Source organism: Ailuropoda melanoleuca, chromosome 7, assembly GCF_002007445.2.
Source record: "Ailuropoda melanoleuca isolate Jingjing chromosome 7, ASM200744v2, whole genome shotgun sequence".
NCBI lineage: Eukaryota > Metazoa > Chordata > Mammalia > Carnivora > Ursidae > Ailuropoda > Ailuropoda melanoleuca.
The window spans coordinates 90,637,710-90,638,189 of record NC_048224.1 but is presented as its reverse complement, the minus strand read 5'-3'; positions in this window follow the sequence as shown (position 1 = coordinate 90,638,189).

The window sequence follows — 480 nt, the reverse complement described above, 5'->3', positions numbered from 1 at the left end:
TTAAAAGCTCGTGACGCTCTTTGCTGTAAGGTGTACCATCTCCGGGCATTGCTGTTTGGGAAGCAGCCACACTTACCTCACAGCAAGGTGGGGACCCCCCTACTAGAGCCTTTTTTATAATAAAAATAAAAGAGTTTTAAAAAACAAAAAGACAACATTTTAATCAAAACACACTTTAATCATTTATTAAAAGGGGACGATTACAGCATTGAAGGAGCCAATCCTATAGACTGGGACTTGTGAACATCAAAGGGAAAGAGACCAAGGCCAGATGATAAAAGCACCCAAAAGCACCAAAGCACAGACACCTGGAAGGTCTTCAAATGGCACTGATTTGCTAGATGCTATCAGTGGTTTTTAAAAATATTTTTTCCTCAAAAAACTTCATTTTCTTACAGCTTTCAGGTTTAAACAAAGACAAAAACTGCATGAAACAGTTGATATGACTTAATACAAGTGTCACATACGCTCCAGGGGCTT